Consider the following 22,940-nt stretch of genomic DNA (forward strand, 5'->3'; position numbering starts at 1 on the left):
ACAATGGTGACATATTCGATTTGTTGGACAGGATGTATACGAGCGAATACAGAGTTCACTTGCCCGAAAAACTTGGTAGAAGAATACGTATATTTGCTATATTACGATTCTTCTATAATAACAAGATTTTTACAATAATAACAAGATTTTTAAAATAATAACAAGATTTTTAATATTAATGTTTTAGCAACACAAACTCCCTCAGACAAACCGTGATAAACAGTCTGAATGACTGAGACGCAAAGTCGAATTAAGCTGAATATAAATGCAGTTCGAAGATCTCCATAAACATTAAAAATACACTGCATGCCTTCGAGAATTTGGGTCTAGTTTAACAGGGGATACAACCCGTCGGCTTTGACCAATGACGTCAGAATTCGCCAGAGAGCATGTATTACAAAGATGAAAGAGCTAAGAAGGATGTTCAGGAACAAAGGAATGCAAGAGACAAAAACTGTACTTCACATATATAAGGGCGCTAGTAGTATTTTCACGTTAACGATACCGCGTGTTTGTATCTTAGTATTTCTCCGCAAAATACAATGGAAAGAAATGAGTGAAATATATTACTAGCAAAGAATACATCACGTTACATGTATTTCACTTGTATCTCGAAACTCTTTCGAACTGTATTGCTTAAGTGCAGTATGGGATTCAAGTTCAGCGTACGTCGATTTCTTAGTTTCAACTAGCATTGCTGTCCTGTTGTTCACTTTAACTACGTATCCCCTGCTTCACTAAACCGTAAATGAAACACCGGATACAAATTAAAAGCTCATTTGAAGTGTGTTGCTTAAGTACAGTACGGAATAGGAGTTTTCACTAGCATTACTGTCCTGCTCTTCGCTTGAACGATGTATCCTCCGCTTCAGTAAACCCTAAGTGGAACACGGGATACAAATTGTAGATGTGTTGTTTATTTCGTCTCCGCTATTACTAACAGTCTTTCCTTACGTACATATCAGTACTACTGATGACAGAAGGACCTACGTATGTAATATATGTATAGCAGACTTCCGCTGACCTCGATATATGTACACTGGTAACGAAAAGGTGGAAATAGACGTACGTTACATTTGCAACCTGTACCTCAATTGAAATACACGGAGACAAGAAGACGACACATGTACAATTTGCATCCCGTACTTCACTCTGGGGTACAGTTTTCTTGTTGCCTTGGACGCTAATAGTATCCCATTCGTTACTTGAGCTATATAGCTATACGCAACATTTGTATCTTGCTCGCCAATTGACATATATAGTGTCAGTGTAAAGACGAAGTGAAGGACGGGATACAAATTGTAGTTCTGTCGGGGGTTTCGCCTGGAATATAGCAAGTACACATTCGAAAATGTCGTACTGATATTAGTGCTGGGAAACGAAAGAAGATCGACACCTGAGAAATTTCTATTACGTACTTCACAACACGAAAATACACGTATTGGTGAAATAAAACAGTGAAATATGCCAAAATTGTGAAATACAGTGAAAGAAGCAAATGGAAAAGTGACCTTACCACACGGAAACATCGAGGAATAACCGAAGCTCGCCTAGACAGACAGTAACGAAAATTACATGCCCACAAACAGACAAATCCATTTCTATAAACGAAAATAAGACACTAAAAATTGTTCTAGAATAACAAACTAATACTCCAAATTACCTCAATATCATTACGAATAATTATTGTAATGTACAATGATAGCGCTTATCCGGAACACAGAACTGTTTTATTATCTATGCCTCGAAGTGAAGACATTACTATCTATGACTAATGTACGACGTCATTGGTCAAAGCCGACGGGTTGTATCCCCTGCTTCACTAGACACGAGAATTTATATTGTGCGTCTGCAGAACGATGTAATCGATTTGACGTCTGTGTTCTGAGTGCAAGGGACTGGCGAAACTGAGGTGGCTTACCTTCTGACTGCTGTCGTCACCCCCCTGTTCTTGCTGCACTTCACGGTTTTCTGTACGTTCTGCTGCCGGAGGACGGATACGTTCAGGCCGCTCGTCGGATGCCTAATCACAGACTGTTGCCTAGCAACGATCTGGGTAGCTGTTAAGACCACTGAATTGTTGAGAACTGCGTCACGTCGCAATATATTGCTTACTCCAAGAGGATGTACGGAAAATAAATAATAACGGCGTACCTACGCAAATTATCCAACGATAATAGCAAAGGCGTAACTAGGCTTGGACGACCAGGCAATGCCACACATGATAAGATGCCTCTGGGAAGAAAAACGTAGGATAAATTGAGGAAAAAGTGAAAAGGGAAGCAAAAGTGGAAAAATTATTCAAGATAAATCTTCCACTATTTTAAAATAATGAAAGATTATATTTTGAAAATCTTTTAGACTTAAAGATACGTAAATCATTGTCCTTGTCGAACATTAGTCTCCATAATGAATATCAACCAAGCAGACGTCAGCAAGAGTTTTCGATAAAGGCTATGACAGAGAAATCGTCATGAGTGCCGCATACAATAATGTGGGAAAAAAAGGAGAAAATGAAGTTAAAATTTAAATTTAGCCGTTTAAGCCGTTGTAGAGCCTGAGACGCTTGATCAAGAGACAATCTTGCATTTCTAAATAGCAATTAAAATTTTTTGGTTGCAGCTTGCTAATCTACTAGGATTTAAAAGCATGATCCGTGAATACCGCCAACGTAACGTAAAGGTCAAGATAGATTCATTGACGTTCTTAAAGTTCTGAGAAACACACGCTGATGGACCAGAAAAATGCGATCGCTGCCCACCGGGACTTGAATGCCGCCACGTGACACAGTAAGGAAAGTATACTCTGGGGTGACAAAAGTCATAGGATATCGATAAGCACATATACGGAAGGCAGTAGTAACGCGTACACAAGGTATAAAAGTGCAGTGTATTGGCCGAGCTGTGATTCATTCTAAGGGCAGCCATTTGAAAAGGTTTCCGCACGACAGGAATTAACAGATTTGGAACGCGCAATGGTAGTTGGAGCTAGATACATGAAACATTCTGTGGTGTCACCGCCAGACACCACACTTGCTAGGTGGTAGGTAGCTTTAAATCGGCCATGGTCCATTAGTACATGTCGGACCCGCGTGTCGCCACTGTGTGATCGCAGACCGAGCGCCACCACAAGGCAGGTCTCGAGATACGGACTAGCACTCGCCCAGTTGTACGGAGGACTTTGCTAGCGACTACACGGACGAAGACTCGCTCATTTGCAGAGCAGCTAGTTAGAATAGCCTTCAGCTAAGTCCATGTCTACGACCTAGCAAGGCGCCATTAGCATTACATGGCATTTATCTAGAGAGAGTCTCACTTGTATCATCAAGAACGCTGTATACAAATGATGGATTAAAGTTAAGTATTCCAGCAGCTACGTACTTTTCTTTATAGCATTCATTACGTATCCTGTTTCAGACCTCACGCCACCCTGCGTGAGTTAGCGCGTGCATCTTGGCCGCCTCTTTCTATTAGTGTACGTAGTGTTGGCAAGTCTGCCGACACTACACATTCCATTTCGGAATTCAATATTTCTATATCCACAGTGTCAAGAGTGTGCCGAGAATACCAAATTTAAGACATTACCTCTTACCACGGAATGCAATAGCCGACGGCAATCACTCAACGACTGAGGCCAGCGGAGTTTGCGTAGAGTTGTCAGTGCTAACATACAAGCAACACTGCGTGAAATAAACTAACAGCACGCCATCGCCTGCAGCGCCTCCCGACGGGGCTCGCGACCATCTCTGCTGGACCCTAGACGACTGGAAACCCGTCGCTTGGTCAGACGACTCCCGATTTCAGTCGGTAAGAGCTGATGGTAGGGTTCGAGCGCGGTGCAGGTCCCACAAAGCCATGGACCCAACTTGTCAACAAGGTACTGTGCAAGCCGATGGTGGTTATGTAACGGTGTGGGCTGTGCTTACATGGAATGGACTGGGTCCTCTGGTCCAACTGAACGGATCATTGACTGCAAATGGTTGTGTTCGCCTACTTGGAGACAATTTTCAGCAATTCATGAACTTCAAGTGCCCAAACAACGACGGAGTTGTAATGGATAACACAGCGCCACGTTACCGAGCCACAGTTGCTTGCAATTGGTTTGAAGAACATTCTGGACAGTTCGAGCAAATGATATGGCCACCCATATCGCCCGACATGAATCCCATCGAACATTTATGGGACATTATAGCATGTAAGCTTTCACGGCCGGCGTCTTCATTAATTAAAACTTCCGGGCTGAATTGCCGTGGTCCATATATAAAACTTCTTCTCCTTCCTGACGTTTCGTTGCCGGCTGCGGGCAACATCTTCTGAGGTGAGTCGGCGACTGGCTGCTAGGCGCTGGTGATCCCGCTTATATAGAACGCTTAGATGGTGCCACCACTCGTCACGTGCTCTCGACTTTAAAACTATCTCTGGCTAGTGCCATCTCTCTCGATTACAGGTAATCGATTGTCACTTGGTTGGTACAAAGTCGACCGCCATATCTTGTCTAGTTTTAATCCTTCTTCTTTTCTATTAAAATTATTTCCGTGCTTGTAGATCTCTATAGCTTCTCTATACATGCGAGTATAATAATGTGAGGTTCTAGCTATCACGTTTGTCTCACTAAATTTTATTTCGTGATCACCGTCTTTCAAAACGTGTTCCGCTACAGCTGATTTCTCAATCTGTTCCAATCTACAGTTCCTTTTGTGTTCCGTTAGGCGGGTATTAACACTCCTTTTAGTTGTTCCAATATAAACCATGCCACAGCTACACGTAATTTTATACACACCCGGGGTAGCTAAGGGGTGTCGTGCGTCTTTCACCGATCTTAAACTTTCACTAATTTTCTTGGTAGGTCGAAAGATTGTCTCCACTTGAAACTTGGCCAAAACTTTACCAATACGGTCCGTGATGTTATGAATAAATGGAAGAAAAACTTTTCCAGCCGACGGTTGCTGTTGTCGTGTATTTTCGGACACTTTTCTTCTAGGGTGGAGTGCTCGATCTATTTCCTTGTCAGTGTACCCATTTCTCTTGAAAGCTACTCGCAAATTGCTTAATTCATCTTGCAAGTAAATTGGCTCACATATGTTATTAGCTCTGTCCACTAAAGTTTTTATGACTCCTCTCTTCTGCCTAGGATGATGATTCGAATTCTTATGTAGGTAATGATCGGTGTGTGTGTCTTTCCTATATACCTTGTGCCCTAAATGATTTATGGGACAATCGAGAGGTCAGTTCGTGCACACAACCGTGCACCGACACCAATTCCGCAATTATTGATGGCTATACAGGCAGCGTGGCTCAATATTTTCTGTTGGGGACTTCCAAACACTTGTTGAGTCCATGCCACGTCGAGCTGCTGCACGATATTAGGAGGTATTCCATGACTTTTGTCACCTCAGAATGTAAGGGAAGCAGAGATGAACGGGGAAATATTCTAGCGATGATAAGGCATGCTCATGGGAAAATCCATTGAAATAAGCAACTTTGTCAAAGGGCAGATTTTTATGGTCCGGCACCTGGAAACGAGCATCAGGGGAGTGCCGAAGCTGTCCGCCTGTCCGTGTGCCTTTGTCATGTGCGTCTATGGGACGCAGTTTAAGGACGGTGAACCACGAGAAGGCAACAAGGGGTTGGACGTCCACGCCTCATCACATAATGTGAACGTTGGGGGCTTTCCCGCTCTGTAATGAATGAGGTCATCTGCGACAGATCTTACGACAGAGTAGAGTACCTATGGAGGCACAAGTGTACCGTTCAGCGCATACTGTCGAACATGGGACTCTGCAGCAGACAACCCCTACATGAGCCCGTATTGATCCTACGGCATCGTCTGTTACGATTGCTGTGGACAGGGGCCTATCGAGAGCAGACAGCGGAACAATGCAAACCCGCCGCCCTGTCGGACGACTCAATGTTTTTTGTTACACCATGTCATATTCGGAGACACTGCATCCAGACAAACAGCAGTTCAAAACATGCACGGCGCAACCGACGTAGGCCCGTAGGGGCACTGTTATAGTACAGGGAACAGTCACCTAGGCTTCCACGGAACCTGTGATAGTAATCGAAGGCAGCATTGGACTAGGCGAACATTACTGCGTAATAAAATGGTTCAAATGGCTCTGAGCACTATGGGACTCAACTTCTGAGGTCATTAGTCCCCTAGAACTTAGAACTAGTTAAACCTAACTAACCTAAGGACATCACAAACATCCATGCCCGAGGCAGGATTCGAACCTGCGACCGTAGCGGTCTTGCGGTTCCAGACTGCAGCGCCTTTAACCGCACGGCCACTTCGGCCGGCTACTGCGTAATAGGCGATGGCGTCTTCCACTAGGATAACTGTGCATGTCACAAGCCCAGATTCCAGCTAGAGTGTTTCAGAGGCATGCTTGATACCTTGGCCACGAAATTCACTTGATCTGAACCCCACGGAACACACCCGGGACGCTATAGGGCTATAGCTATGCGCCCACGAACCACCGGCTAGTAATTTACGTTAACTGCGTCACTTGTGCGTACACATTTGGGGTCACGTATCTCTGGAAACCTACCATCCTACCGAGGACTTCTCAAATCTATGACACGCAGAATTGCTGTTATACTGCCTTCCAAATGCGGCCAAACAAGCAATCGGCCGATGGTCATGATGTTTTGGCTCTTCGTTGTAATTCGTAAGAATAAGAAATTTGACGAACCACGTCCAGAAGAAGGCTTTAAAACATAATTTCAGCCCAGTCTGATCCACTATAAACCACTAGAAAGAATTAATACAGTAACTGAGGTCCTGCAGTCTGGGAGAATGGACGCTGCCGCTGCACACGACGTCTTAGGAACGGCTCCGTCGAAAATAAAATGGAAGTTTAGGGTTATACAACCCGTCCCGTCGACGACGAGTGTAAACGCCGGCAGGCGAAGGATGCATAATTAAACCGGCCGTATCCTTTTCAAAGAAACCATCTAGACCATTTGTCTCACGCGGCCTGCGGGGAAATCAAAGAAAATCACCATCTGGATGAGCAGACGAGGATTCTAACCGTCGTCGTCCTTTCGAAAGCGAGTCCAGTCTGCGGCATGTAGCTTCATCGGAAGCACGACAAACTTTTAACTACATCTACATCATACTGCGCAAGACACCTAATGGTATTTGGCGCAGGGTAGTTTTGTACCACTAACTGAGCCCTACAACCCTGTTCCACTCGCGAATAGCGCGTGGGAAGGATGATTGTCGCTAAGCCTCCATATTGGCTCTAATTTCTCGAATTTTCTCCTCGTGGTCATTACGCGAGACGTAACTGGGGAAGTAATATGTTGTCCTACCCTTTCCGGAAAGTGCTCTCTCTAAATTTCAATAGAAAATCTCTCCGCGATGCACAACGCCTCTCTTGTAACGTCTGCTAGTGGATTTTGTTGAGCATCTCCGTATTGCTCCCGTGCCGGCTAAACGATTCCGTGACGAAACGCGCGGCTCTTCGGTCGATCTTCTCTGTCAGTCACTTCCTTCTAAATCACTTCCTTCGTGGATGACTTACATTTCCTCAAAATTCTTCCTGTGAATCTGAGTCTGGAATCTTCTTTTCCCACTATTTGATTTATATAGTCATTCCACTTAAGGTCGCTCTGGATGGTTACTCCTTGATATTTAATGGTAGATAGTTAACAGAGGTTTTTCATCCATAGTGTAGCTATACAGCAGTGGACTTCTTTTCCTATGTACGAGCAATATGATAGATTTATTTACGTTCAGGGTCAATTGCCTGCTCCAGCACCAGTCATCAATTTTCTGGAGGTCATTCTGTAAATGTTTACTACCTTCTGGCGTTGCTACTTTGTTATAGACAACAGCATCACCTGCGAGCAGCCTTAAAAAATATCCGACGCTTTCTACCGGATCATTTCTATATATTGTGAACAGTAACGCTCCTGTCACTGTCTATGTGATGCTGAGGTATATTCCGCATCCGATAATCGATAATTAAAGAAATGTCCATGTTCGTCCTCGATACAACGAGAAAAGTATCGAATTATCGACGAGAAGTATCGACGTACTGGTCTGTAATAATATCGGCTGCACATTGTAAGTATACTGCCGGTTTTAGTTCTGTATATTTAAGTATTTATCTATTATTAGATATTCTGTACATCAACAGGCTAGCTGGCTTCTTATCCCCCTTACAGCAAGAATTAAAAGGAAAACGATGCACGGTCGCGCTTGGCGATAACCACTTTACTGACTATCGTAACTGCACGTAACTGGCACAATAAAAGCTGTCCGATTCGTCAGTCGTTCAGTTTCGTCACATATTGGATTTGTCTGGAACATTTCATGCCGACTTCCCTGTTTTTTCATTTCTGCAAACGCCGGCGACCTAGTCAAAAACGCGAGGTTAAGTTTAAGCGTTGCAGTTTCTGTTGGTAGTGCCGAACGCCGATTACGTCAGCATTTCCCCTCACGCGTCTCCGCCCACCGCAAAGACCAATCTCGTCATTTAGACTGTGGTCGTCTTCTTCAGCAACTGTTTTTGAGGAATGCCGGTGTGAAGAAATAGCACTCTAGTTGCGTTAAAAATAGTTTTTTAACGCAACTGTAGTGCTATTTCTCCACATCGGAAATCTTGTTATTCGATTCACGTCGCCACCTTCTTGCGTAATCGGATTTCTCCTTTGTGCCACCTATACTTGCTTCACCCAGTCAGAGAGGAAAACCGGATGTGATGGGAGCTCAAAAAGTAGTAAAACTACTTCACACAATGAAAATAAAATTATGTTCTACTACAATTTCAAAAGAAAAATTTAGTATATGTACCGAAAGTTGAGAAAAAAATATAATATACAACACAAATATCGATACTGGATATTGCCATTTCGATATCGATACATCAGCGAGTGCAATGTATACGATGTTTTTTGGGAAAAAAACGATGTACTGATATTTTATTAACAGCCTATGAGGTATTCCCGTGGCCAGTAAGATCCCCAGATGTGCCTCCGCTGGAAAAAGTGTGGGTCCAGTTCGGGCGTCATCTCTTTCCCCGCGCCAGGATATCGAAGACCATTTAGAACAGGTTGCCTCAGGAGAGGATACAGCAGCTTTGTGGCACTTTTCCCAATCGAATCAGTGCACGCATCTAAGCCGGAGGAGTTGCAACGTCGTGCTGATAAGTGGACTCATATTGCCAAGTTATTTGTAAATTTGTCTCGATTTCGAAATCAGTGAAATTACATCACAAAACCTCTCAAGCCGTGGAGTTTGATTTCGTTCCCTCCTCTCCTTCCTACTGCTTCACTGACTTTGTCAGGTAGCGTATATACAGACGAATACGTCTATACGAGTTGCTGTTGCTTGCGAAAAGTTACAGAAGAATGTCACACACTACATTCTGAGTAATTGTACAGTGAGGAAACGACGTAGCCCGAAAGCAAAAAAAGAATAAATAAATAAAAACAAATAAATAAATGAAAATAAATAATAAATAAATAAAAAATTCAGTAAAGTGGAGATATTTTGAGATGTTTACTACCTTTACGAGGAAAATAAAAGTGAAATTAAAACTCAGGGTTGGTCAATAAAACGGAACACTGGACGCAGGCCTGTACGGACTTGGTAACGCTGTGGCGTGTGGCCAATAATAGCAGCCAGATGCCGCAACGTAGCTTTCGCATGCGCCGCACTGCCCTGTGCGTTACGCAACTACCTGCTCCAGCAAAGTCGCTGACCTGGCGCAAGCCGCCACAGCACGGGCCCAGGAACACGTGCTCTCCATGCAGGAGACGCGATCATGTCTAATCGATTTCTGCTTCTGTTCTGCTTCTCTAGGCAACGGCCTTGCCGCAGTGGTTACAGCGGTTCCCGTGAGATCACCGAAGTTAAGCGCTGTCGGGCGTGGTCGGCATTTCGATGTGTGACCATCCGGACCGCCATGCGCTGTTGCCATTTTGTGGGGTGCACTCAGCCTCGTGATGTCAATTGAGGAGCTACTCGACCGAATAGTAGCGGCTTCGGTCAAGAATACCATCTTACGACCGGGAGAGCGGTGTGCTGACCCCACGCCCCTCCTATCCGCATCCTCCACCGAGGATGACACGGCGGTCGGATGGTCCCGGTAGGTCACTCGTGGCCTGAAGACGGAGTGAGTGTTCTGCTTCTGTAGCGTGGTCAGTTTTCCTGATCGAACGCCATGTCTGTATCAGTGGCTTACACGCGAAACAATAAAACTGAATGAAACGACAGTGACTTAAATCTGTGAGCCAAAAGGCACTGCGTAAACCCAATATTGCAAGAACCTACTGATCTACATAAAAGTGAAGCAACTAAAGTAATATGAGAAACCTAAATGTTTTCACAAAAAGATAACAGAGAAAGATTCCTTCGTCAACGTCACTGACAACATTAATGTGGCGTCGATTACAGCTAGGATGGTCACTTCTCGGTTGGAAGTGCACTTTTGAAGACATCAGATAAGCGGTGGCCACTTTTCCCAACCTGGCAGCTTTACCTTCTTTCCCCTACATGCTTTCGAGATACGTATATTCTTTTTGAAACACCCTCTATTCTCCAGAGTATAATTACTTTTTTAGGTGTTGTCATAACCGTTATTACTACTAACACTACCGAACTCACCGAACAGAACACCAGTCACCCCCTCAGAAGACCACACTGTTAGCTTTGGAGACCGGTCCAGGCGGTCACGTGACTCTCCATCAGTGACGTAAACCAATGTCGTGAAATGGTTTGTACATGCAAGTGTGACAGAAGGGCACAGAGGGCCTACCGTGTTTGGATGTGCCCATGACCTTGCCATGAATGCAGCTGAGCGATCTGTTGATGTGTGAACGAGGCGTATCCACAGTGTCTACAAAGAATGATGTACCACTCACAGCCACCTGACACGTCCTACGGAAAATAGATTTAAAAACGTTCACACTGACAAGGACCATAATATTTTCACCGCGCGACAACATTGGCGATGTTACCGAAGACAGCGCCACTAAAGAAGAGTTACTAAACAGGATTTTCCTCAATTTCTTCACCAAAGAAACGAAGTCAACATTCCAGAATTTGAACCAAGAAGAACGATCAACATGTATAACTTAGAAGCAGATTTCCTCTGTGCAGCAAGGTCTCTGGTCCGCCTGTATACTAATCAAGTTCCCTTCAGAATATGCTGATAAAATAGCTCCATACTTAGCAAATACATACAACAGCTTGCTCGTCGAAACATTCGTATCTAAAGACTGGACAGTTGCACAAATCACACCAGCACCCGAGAAAGGAAATAGGAGTAGTCCGCTGAATTATACACTTTTATTACTACCGCCGATTTGCAGTAGGAGTTTGGAAGATACACTGTAGTCGAACATTATGAGTTACCTCGAAGGTACTGACACAAATTTAGCATGGATTCAGAAAACACATTCTTGTGAAACACAACTAGCTGTTCATTCTCAAGAAGTAATGACCGAAATCGACAGTGGATGTCAAATTGATTCCATGAAGTTTAGATTTCCAGAAAGCTTTTGACTCTAGTCCTCACAAGAAACTTCTAACGAAACCGCGTGTCTATGGAATGTCGTCTCAGTTGAGCGACTGAACTTGTGATTTCCTGTCAGAAAGGTCAAAGTTCGTAATATCTGACGGAATATAGTTGAGTACAACAAAAGTAATATTTGGCGTTTGCCGAGGAACTGTTATAGCTCTCTCTGCTTACCTGATCTACGTAAACGAATTAGTACATAATCTGAGCAGCCCTATTGCACTGTTTGCAGAGGATGTCGCCGTTTACCATGTTATACGGTCAGCAGATGATCAAACCCAATTGCAAAATGATTTAGACAAGATATCTGAATGGTACGAAAAGTGGAAGTTAATTTTAAATAATGAAAAGTGTGACATCATCGACATGAATACTAAAAGAAAGCCGCTAAATATTAATTGCAAGATAAATCACAGAAATGTAAATGCTCCCGATTCAACTACATACTTAGAGATTACAATTACGAAAAACTTGAATTGCAAAGATCACATCGATAATGTTGTGGGGAAAGCAAACGAAAGACTGCAGCTTGCTGACAGAACACTTAGTAACTGCAGCAGAACAACTACACGTCTATGCTTACACTACGCTTGTCGGCCTTGTTTTGGAGAATGATTGTGTAGTGTGGGATCTGCATCAGACAGAACTGAGGAGGACATCGGGAAGTTCAACGAAGGGCGGCTCGTTTTCGATCATCGTGAAATAGAGGAGAGAGTGTCACGGATATGATACGCGGAATGTGTGTGTGTGTGTGTGTGTGTGTGTGTGTGTGTGTGTGTGTGGTAAGTTCCTTTGGGACCAAACTGCTGAGGTCATCGGTCACTAGATTTACACACTACTTAATCATAGGCTAAGGACAACACACACACACACACACACACACACACACACACACATGCCCGAGAGAGGACTCGAACCTTCGACACGGGAAGCCGCGCGAACCGTTCAATGCACCCAAGACCACGTGGCTACACCGCTCGGCCGCGAACTTGGGTGGCAATCACTGATACAAAGGCGTTTTTCGCTGCCACACAGAACGTTCTCATGAAATTTCAATCATCAACTTTCTCCTCAGAGAAAGCTTCGTGCCAGGCCTCACCGACCGACATCGATACCTCTCCTCAGTGCAGCACTCCGTGAAGGATGGCTGCCATTCCCCAAGAAACCTTCCAGCACCTGATTGAACGTATGCCTGCGAGAGTGGACGCTGTCATCAAAGCTAAGGGTGGGCCAACACCATACTGAATTGCAGCATTACCGATGGAGGGCGCCACGAACTCGTAAGTCATTTCCACACATGTGTCCGGATACTTTCGATCACATAGTGTTAGTAAACAGGTAGAATACGGCGCTGCAGTCGGCAACGCCTATATAACACAAAAGGCGTCTGGAGCAGTTGTTTGATCTGTTACTGCTGCTACAATGACAGGTTATCAAGATTTAAGTGAGTCTGAACATTGTGCTATAGTCGGTGCACGAGCGATGGAACACAGCATCTCCGAGGTAGGGATGAGGTGGGGATTTTCCCGAACGAGCATTTCGCGAGTGCACTGTGAATATCAGCAGTCCGATAACGCATCAAATCTCCGACATCGCTGCGGCCGGAAAAGGATCCTGCAAGAACGGCACCAACGACGACTGAGAAGAAGCGTTCAACGTGACAGAAGTGCTACCCTTCCGCAAACTGCTGCAGATTTTAATGCTGGGCCAGCAACAAGTGTCAGCGTGCGTAACATTCAACGAAACATCATTGGTATGGGCTTCCGGAGCCGAAGGCCCACTCGTGTACTGTTGATGGCTGTACGACAGAAAGGTTTGCGGCTCACCTGGGCCCGTCAACACCGACATTGGACAGTTCATGACTGGAAATACGTTGTTTGGTCGGACGAGTCTCGTATCGAATTGTATGGAGCGAATGGAGACAACCTCACGAGTTCATGGACCCTGCATGTCAGCAAGTTGGTGGAGACTCTGCAGTGGTTCGGGGCGTGTGCAGTTGGAGAGATATGAGACCCTGATACGTCTAGACATGACTCTGACAGGGGACACGTGCGTAAGCATCCTGTCTGATCATCTGCATCCATTCATGTCCATTGTGCATTCCGACGGAGTTGAGCAATTCCAGCACGACAATGCGACACCGCACGTGTCCAGAATTGCTAAAGAGTGGCTCCAGGAAAACTCTTCTGTGTTACACACTTCCCCTGGCCACCAAACTCCCCAGACATATACATTATTGAGCATATCTGGGATGCCTTGCAACGTGCTGTTCAGAGATCTCCACCCCCTAGTAGTCTTAGGGATTTACGAACAGCCCTGCAAGATTCATGGTGTTAGTTCCCTCCAGCACTGCTTCAGACATTAGTCGAGTAGATGCCACGTCGTGTTGTGGTACTTCTGCCTGCTCGCTGGGGCCCTACACGATATTAAGCAGGTGTGGCAGTTTCTTTGGCTCTTCAGTGTAACACGTAAAAATTTGAAAATTTATGGTAAGTCCCTAAGGGACCAAACTGCTGACGTCATCGGTCCCTAGGCTTACACACTACTTAATCTAAATTTAACTAACTTACGCTAAGGGCAACAGACACACCCTTGCCCGGGGGAGGACTCGAGCCTCCGACGTGGGGAGCAGCGAGAACCGTGGCAAGGCGCTTGAGACCTCGCGACTACCCCGCGTGGCAACAAGTAAAAAAGTGCGAATATATCAAGATGTTTTTATTCAAATGTCTTTGAAGCTGCCAGAAAGTTGAAATGCTACTCTTCTGTTAAATACTCTATCCAGGACGTATTTGCCTTTTTTGTGCTACGATAGGAGGGTTTTTCATTCCGGTCGTTTAATACTCGTTTTGTCAAGAATATCTCCACAATATTTGAAAAATGTTTGTGGTGTAACATTTTCCATCCCGGTCAGCTTATAAGTAAATCTGAACTGTCACTAGTGACTAATCTGAACTGAACGTAACATTACAAACGCTCACGAGAAGAAGTACGTCACCGCTCGCTGCTAGACTGGAAACCAGTGCCTAGTGTACCTGTAGCGCTGGGGAAACCCTCTTAGTGCAGACTTCGTCTGTGCAGAGCCTTCCGCGCAATCGTGGTAAACGCCTGGGTTCAGTAGACGCCGACTTCTGCCGAGTCCGCGGTGTGCCCGCTATTTCGCTACCGACTGAGTCAGCAGCGGCGTGCTGCACGGTTTACAGCGTGCTATTCTCCCGCCGAACGGTCTCTTCAGACTTTCCAAACCGTTTATACGTCACCCGTAGCGGTGTCTACAATAATGGCGAGGCGTACACAAACGCCGTGGGCTATTTCAGGAATGCGGAACTGCTTGCTTCCAGCGCTCCTTAGCATTCCGCTAAAGGCGTATTTCATTCGCGCCGCTGTAAACAGTCCACCTGAATACATGTTATCTCTAAGTCTTATTATTGTGATATTCATGAGGTATGTACTGGTTCAAAAGGCTCTGAGCACTATGGGACTTAACACTGAGGTCATCAGTCCTCTAGACTTAGAACCACTTAAACCTAACTAACCTAAGGACATTACTCACATCCATGCCCGAGGCAGGATTCGAACCTGCGACCGTAGCAGCAGCGCGGTTCCGGACTGAAGCGCCTAGAACCGCTCGGCCAAAGCGGCCGGCAGGTCTGTAATGCCGAGGACTCGATAACCATACGTAAATGACAATAGCTACGATTAATTTATTTCCTGCTCACATTTCGAAACCCAAGGAACTTAAAGATATGACACACGCAGTGAAAAACAGCCCTCGTCCCAGTGTTACAGCAGGCCGCTATTTTCTGAGGAAAACATATGGATCAGCGTTTCGGAAAGGAATTTGGATGAAGAGGCCAACTAGAGAGATTTACTTAGACATACAAACACCATTAGAAAGAGAAGGATGAAATTTTACGGACATACCAGCAGGCTGAATAAAAGCACGCTCACAAGACAAATCTTCGAGATCGTAAACAAGAGCAAAAACAAGGCAAAGTGGTTCACTGAAGCAGAAGAAGACATTAAAGAAGTGGGGATCACACAAGACAACATAAACAATAAAAGACAGTTTAGAAACATCATAAAGAAACACACACTTAAACAAGAACATACGGAGAACATAACGGGAAAATATGGTCGGAAGAACACAAGAGAGAACACGGTGAAATGTGAAGAGAATTTGGGAAGAACGAAGAAATAACAAGAAATCACGACTACTGAAGTTCAATCCCTCTCTCAAAAGGGAATAATCGAAAATAATAATATATACTGAAGAGCCAAACAAACTGGCACACCTGCCTAATATCGTGTAGGGCTTCCGCGAGCCAGCCGCTGCGTCCGAGCGGGTCTAGGCGCTTCAGTCCGGAGCCGCGCTGCTGTTACGGTCGCAGGTTCGAATCCTGCCTCGGGCATGGATGTGTGTGATGCCCTTAGGTTAGTTAGGTTTAAGTAGTTCTAAGTCTACGGGACTGATGATCTCACATGTTAAATCCCATAGTGCTTGGAGCCATTTGAATTTGAACCCGGTGTTACTGGAATGTATAAAATAAGTTTCGGTGTTATTGGAATGTATAAAATAACTTGCGAATGTGGTAACAGCTGCTTTCGTCAGTCAATAAGATCAATTTCAGAACGCCACGTCAAACATTGCTATTTCGACAAATCTGCTGTTGCCGAACGCAGCGTTACGAACAAAGACATGACGATATTTGATGAAACAAAAATAATATCCGATACATCTACCTAATGTGATTCCGTAATCAGAGATACCATTGAGATCAGAAACTTTAACAGAAGATTTAACTGGGACAGTGAATGCACCTTTAGCGGTGCATGAAAAAACGCGCTTGATGCAGGATGGCAGCAAAGAAATCAGCTGAATCATCCACAATCTAAGGAAATCAGAGTTGTTATCAATGTTCTTCAGCCATAGTCATAAACACAAGCTCTGGCAGCTTATGGAAGTTCCGTGACTTTGTGATGTCGCCATGACAGAAGTCGACCAACCAGAAATTTGTATTCTGATCGAAAATACTCGTTCTAATTGTAATACAATATTTCGGGTCTCATTTTCCATTTTTTTCAAAAATTGCTGAACTGAGATTTAATCTCCTGACGATGAGAACGGAGGAAGTCGTCGAAAGATTGAGGCTGAAAACAAATGTGACGCTGCAAGAACTTAGTGCAGCATTTACTAAATACACCTGTGTTTGTTTTCGTGTACGAAACTTGTTTCGTCAAATATTAGTAAGTGATACTTTTTTGCCAAAGCTAATTAAAATATTTACCAAACCAACATCGGCCGAAGTGGCCGTGCGGTTAAAGGCGCTGCAGTCTGGAACCGCAAGACCGCTACGGTCGCAGGTTCGAATCCTGCCTCGGGCATGGATGTTTGTGATGTCCTTAGGTTAGTTAGGTTTAATCAGTTCTAAGTTCTAGGGGACTACTGACCTCAGAAGTTGAGTCCCATAGTGCTCAGAGCCATTTGAACCATTCGAACCAAACCAACTTCATGGTAGAGCTACCTCACGATTATCTGGCTGCGGATCTGATTTGCAGATTACCCTTGCGCAGTTCAGCAATTTTCGAAAAAATTAAAAACGAAGCCTAAAGTATTCTGCTACAATTAGAACGAGTACACAAATTTCTGCTTGTGAAAATGTAGATAATGGAAACATCTGCCGTTGTTAAGCAGCGATGTCTATCAGAATTTGAAAGTTAAGTGTTGCGAATATTTTGAAGACAGAAGAAACGGTAGACATAGCGATCGAAGAATCCATTACCAGGCCCACAGGATCTTTGAAATGCGTTCATTTTCTCTTAGAGTATCCAAGACAAAAAGGCGTTTCATGCTTCCGGTGTTCTGCCTCGCTGAAATTGAGAATTGTCGTACGGATAAAAACAAATTAAAAACAGAAAAAGTTATACGATTATTTCCCGAAAGTGATCTGGAAGCAAGTGGTACGAAATGTGTTGCTGTGGCCTTCAGTCCGAAGACTGATCTAATGCAGCTCTCTATGCTACTCTATCCTGTGCAAGCTTGTTCATTTCCGAATAATTACTGCGTCCCGGGTACTACATTCACCTCTTGGGCTCACTCTACAATTTTTACCTCGCACACTTCCGTCCAAGACTAAATTCGTGACCCCTTCATGCCTCAGAACGCCCTACTGTCAGTCAGTCTGTGACACAACTTTCTTTTCTTCCCAGTTCAATCAAATGGTTACATGATCTTTCCATCTACTCCATCTATTCCCAAGCCTTCTTCTGTAGCACCACATTTCAAAATTTTCTATTCTCTTCTTGTCTGAACTGCTTATCGTAGCCGTTTTACTTCCATACAGCCGGCCGCGGTGGCCGTGCGGTTCTAGGCGCTGCAGTCCGGAACCGCGGGACTGCTACGGTCGCAGGTTCGAATCCTGCCTCGGGCATGGATGTGTGTGACGTCCTTAGGTTAGTTAGGTTTAACTAGTTCTAAGTTCTAGGAGACTGATGACCTAAGATGTTAAGTCCCATAGTGCTCAGAGCCATTTGAACTACTTCCATACAAGTCTACACTCTAGACATTTACTCTGTATTCGTTGTTAACAAATTTCTCTACTTAGGAAACGGTTTCCTTGCCTTTGCCAGTCTACATGTTATATCCTCTGTGCTTCGGCCATTATCAGTCATTTTACTGTCTAAATATCAAAACTCATCTATTAGTGTCTCATTTTCTTATCTAATTCCCTCAACATCGCCTGATTTAATTCGATTACATTCCATTATCCTTGTTTTGCTTACGTTGATACCGACAATCCTTCTTTCCACGAACAATACGAGACTGGAATAGAAGGGAGAACCGATAGAGGTACTCAAGGTATCCTCCGCCACACACCGTCAGGTGGCTTGCGGAGTATGGATGTAGATGTAGATGTTCATCGTGTATACTCCTTTGAAGATACTGTACATTTCGTTCAACCGCTCTTCCAAATTTTTGCTCTGAGAGAATTACCATGTCATCGGCAAACCTCAGAGTTTTTAATTCCTTCTCCACATTTTTCTTTGGTTTGTTTGACTCCTTGCTCAGTGGACAGGATGAATAATATCGGGGATGGGCTATAGCCCTGTCTCACTTCCTTCTCAACCAGTGCTTTGCTTTCATAACACTCTACCCTTATAACTGCTACCTGGTTCCTATACCAATTGTAAATAACCTTTCACTGCCTGTGTTCAATCCCTGCCGCCTTGGAAATTTTAAAGAGTGTATTGCAGGCAACATCAACAAAAGTTTCCTCTAACCCTAAAAAATGCCTCTCTTCTAAGAGGAGTCGTATGAGATGCAGTGTAAAAAAAATGTTATTTTGTAAATAAGTTGTCGTTTTCAACGAGTAACTCTTAAGTAATGCAGTAGCTTTCAGCTGTCACACTAGCATGTTTTGTGTACACAATAAATAGCATTTTCCGGTAAACACATATATGATTTGGATTGTCCATGTTTTTCGGTTGCCGATGCAGTCTCGGTTCACATTTATATTTGGTTCCATCTGTGAAGAAGAGGACTTCTTTGCAAACTAATCTTCGTAACTTTTGCTAAAAGGAACTGTACAAAAACAGAAACAACGTTCTGTAAAGATAGTAATATTAATTAATAACTTGAATACACACTATTGATATTCCACACTAATATTTATTTAGTAGTTCGTAAAGAAATAGCTTTCGGCTTCTGACTATGGCCTCAGAAGCCTAAAGCTGGTCCATATCGAACTATTAAATAAATATTAAGTGGAACATGAGTACTGTGTATTGAAGTTAATAATATGTTTATGTTCCTCCAAGAACCGACGGAATATTCCATGAATAGTAATATTAGTGGTAATGTATTACGGCGCCCCTAATCTGTAGGACGAAGATATGAGGTGACTCGTTGTTCTTTGGGAACTAGTTCACTGGTGACCGTTTGTGCCATTACGAGTAGTCGGCGGAAGACGCATTATCTGTCAGTGGTCAGTGCGGCAGCTTGCAGGTGTGCTCCCGCGTAAGCACGAGTGACTGGCGGGCGTGAGGTTTTCCCTAGCGGGTCCGCGCAAGCATTGGTGTAGCCGCTGAAGAACACACAATGGCGAATACACTGGTCGAAATATAAGGTGAATATTTAGCGCATTTTCATGAAAACTATGTTGCAGACCTTACAAACACGAGACACACTGAGACAAATACGGCATACAAATCGCGCCCATGACACGAGCTAACTGCAACTTTAAGTATAATTCAACGAAAACGTTCAAATGTATGTGAATTCCTAAGGAACGAAACTGCTCAGGTCTTCGGTCCCTAGACTACTTAAACTAACTTATACTAACTTATGCTGAGAACAACACAAACACCCATGCCCGAGGGAGGACTCGAACCTCACGCGGGAGGGGTCGCGCAATCCGTGACATGGCACCTCAAACCACGCGCCCGCTCCGCGTGGCCTATGATTCTACTATTAGCATACAATTTTTTTTAAAATAATGAATAACATGCTGGACAACAGTAAGTAATAAAAGCAAAAGCTCTGAAGTGATCACATATGAGCTATCAAATGAAGCTGAAGATGCCAGCAAACAACACAATATGGTACATTTCAAATGCTGCATGTGTATCAAAAGTTCAAAATGGTTCAAATGACTCTGAGCACTATGGCACTTAACATCTGAAGTCATCAGTCCCCTAGAACTTAGAACTACTTAAACCTAACTAACCTAAGGACATCACACACATCCATACCCGAGGCAGGATTCGAACGTGCGACTGTAGCCGTCGCGCGGTTCCAGACTGAAGCGCCTAGAACCGCTCGGCCACTGCGGCCGGCTATCAAAAGTTACAGACGATTTTATGAAATACAGATACACAAACGTGCCATGGCCATACGCCCTCGACAAGTTACACATAGTATGAAGGCAGATGAGTTACCTACTTCTTCCCCACCTAATCATCCCAGATAACAACCACAAACTTTTAAATATTTGAACAATGGACCTTATCGTTGGTGAGGAGGCTTGCGTGCCTCAGCGATACAGATAGCCGTACAGTAGGCGTAACCACAGTAGAGGGGTATCTGGTGAGAGGCCAGACAAACGTGTGGTTCCTGAAGAGGAGCACCGGCCTTTTCAGTAGTTGCAAAGGAAACAGTCTGGATGATTGACTGATCTGGCCTTGCAACATCAGCCAAAACAGCATTCCTGTGCTGTTACTGTCAACGGCTGAAAACAAGGGGAAACTACAGACGTAATTTTTCCCGAGGGCATTTAGCTTTACTGTATGGTTAAATGATGATGGCGTCCTCTTGGGTAAAATATTCCGGAGGTAAAATAGTCCCCCATTCGGATCTCCGGGCGGGGACTACTCAAGAGGACGTCGTTATCAGGAGAAAGAAAACTGGCGTTCTACGGATCGGAGCGTGGAATGTCGGATCCCTTAATCGGGCAGGTAGGTTAGAAAATTTAAAAAACGAAATGGATAGGTTTAAGTTAGATGTAGTGGGAATTAGTGAAGTTCGGTGGCAGGAGTAACCAAATTTCTGCTGAGGTGAATACGGGGCTATAAATACAAAACAAATATTGGTAATGCAGGCGTAGGTTTAATTATGCATAATACAAAAGGAACGCGGATGAGCTACTACGAACAGCATGTTGTTGTTGTTGTTGTTGTGGTCTTCAGTCCAGAGACTGGTTTGATGCTGCTCTACATGCTACTCTATCCTGTGCAAGCTTCTTTACCTCCCAGTACTTACTGCAACCTACATCCTTCTGAATCTGCTTAGTAAATTCATCTCTTGGTCTCCCTCTACGATTTTTAACCTCCACGCTGCCCTCCAATGCTAAATTTGTGATCGCTTGATGACTCAGAACATGTCCTACCAACCGATCCCTTCTTCTAGTCAAGTTGTGCCACAAACTCCTCTTCTCCACAATTCTGTTCAATACCTCCTCATTAGTTATGTGATCTACCCATCTAATCTTCAGCATTCTTCTGTAGCACCACGTTTCGAAAGCTTCTATTCTCTTCTCGTACAAATTATTTATCTTACATGTTTCACTCCCATACATGGCTATACTCCATACAAATACTTTCAGAAACGAATTCCTGACACTTAAATCTATAGTGGATGTTAACAAATTTCTCTTTTTCAGAACCGCTTTCCTTGCCACTGCCAGTCTACATTTTATATCCTCTCTACTTCGACCATCATCAGTTATTTTGCTCCCCAAATAGGAAAACTCCTTTACTACTTTAAGTGCCTCATTTCCTAATCTAATTCCCTCAGCATCACCCGACTTAATTCGGCTACATTCCATTATCCTCATTTTGCTTTTGTTGATGTTCATCTTATATCCTCCTTTCAAAACACTGACCATTCCGTTCAACTGCTCTTCCAAGTCCTTTGCTGCCTCTGACAGAATTACAATGTCATCGTCGAACCTCAAAGTTTTTATTTCTTCTCCATGGATTTTAATACCTACACCGAACTTTTCTTTCATTTCCTTTACTGTTTGTTCAATATACAGATTGAATAACATCGGGGAGAGGCTACAACCCTGTCTCACTCCCTTCCCAACCGCTGCTTCCCTTTCATGCCCCTCGACTCTTATAACTGCCACCTGGTTTCTGTACAAATTGTAAATAGCCTTGCGCTCCCTGTATTTTACCCCTGCCACCTTCAGAATTTGAAAGAGAGTATTCCAGTCAACACTGTCAAAAGCTTTCTCTAAGTCTACAAATGATAGAAACGTAGGTTTGCCTTTCCTTAATCTACTTTCTAAGATAAGTCTTAGGGTCAGTATTGCCTCACGTGTTCCAACATAGCACAGTGAACGCATTATTGTAGCCAAGGTAGACACGAGGCCCATGCCTGTTACATTAGTACAAGTTTGTATGACAACTGGTTCTGCAGATGATGAAGAGATTGAAGATATGTACGGCGAGATAAAAGAAATTAGTCAGATAGTTAAGGGAGACTGTTCCGGCGTAACGCCAAGCGCCGGCCGGCACGTCGGCCAGGAACGTTACAGCAGAGGGGGCTGTGAGACGACGTCAGCCATTAGTACGCTGACTGACCCCTCTAGTACGACACCGAGACAGCAACGGCCTCTAGGCGAAGAGAATATAAGCGCCGCGCAGCCTGGCCGCGGCCCGAGTTGCAGTCTAGGCACTCAACGAGCTCGACAGCAGCGACTTAAGAAAAAAAAAGTAAACCGTTATTACTTCAAAAGTAATCGCCATGACTGTTAACACTTTTTCCCCACTGTGAAACAAGTAGGTAAGTCTCACCACGAAAAATGTTTGTGGTTGCCCACGGAACAACCATGATTGTACCCAGGCATGCATCTCTTTGTCCGAAGCAAATAGACGGCCATTAATGTCTTACTTAGGGCTCCAAAGATATGGA

This window comes from Schistocerca americana, chromosome 7 (assembly GCF_021461395.2).
Source record: "Schistocerca americana isolate TAMUIC-IGC-003095 chromosome 7, iqSchAmer2.1, whole genome shotgun sequence".
In the NCBI taxonomy this organism is placed as follows: domain Eukaryota; kingdom Metazoa; phylum Arthropoda; class Insecta; order Orthoptera; family Acrididae; genus Schistocerca; species Schistocerca americana.